This window comes from Penaeus monodon, chromosome 34, assembly GCF_015228065.2.
Source record: "Penaeus monodon isolate SGIC_2016 chromosome 34, NSTDA_Pmon_1, whole genome shotgun sequence".
Classification (NCBI taxonomy): Eukaryota; Metazoa; Arthropoda; class Malacostraca; order Decapoda; family Penaeidae; genus Penaeus; species Penaeus monodon.
In genome coordinates, this window is record NC_051419.1 from 10,952,024 (window position 1) to 10,952,307 (window position 284).

Sequence of the window (284 nt, forward strand, 5' to 3'; positions counted from 1 at the left end):
CATGAACATATACATTTACTCGTAAATGTGCATGACAACATGCAAAACAGAAACAAAGAAGAAAAGAGAAGCAAAGATCAAAAGAGTAAGAGGAACAGAGAAGGCGAAAGAAAAAAACGGATGTAGAAAGAGCAGAGAAAATCCTGCACATCCCAGCGTGGCGACTGCATTGCTCCCTAAATATGGAAAACAGACCGTGTTTTACGAGGCTCACAAACTCTCGCATCTGACGAAGCTGTTCGGACGTCGCCCCGTGGAGGCGGCCGCTTCTGCTGCCCTCAAAC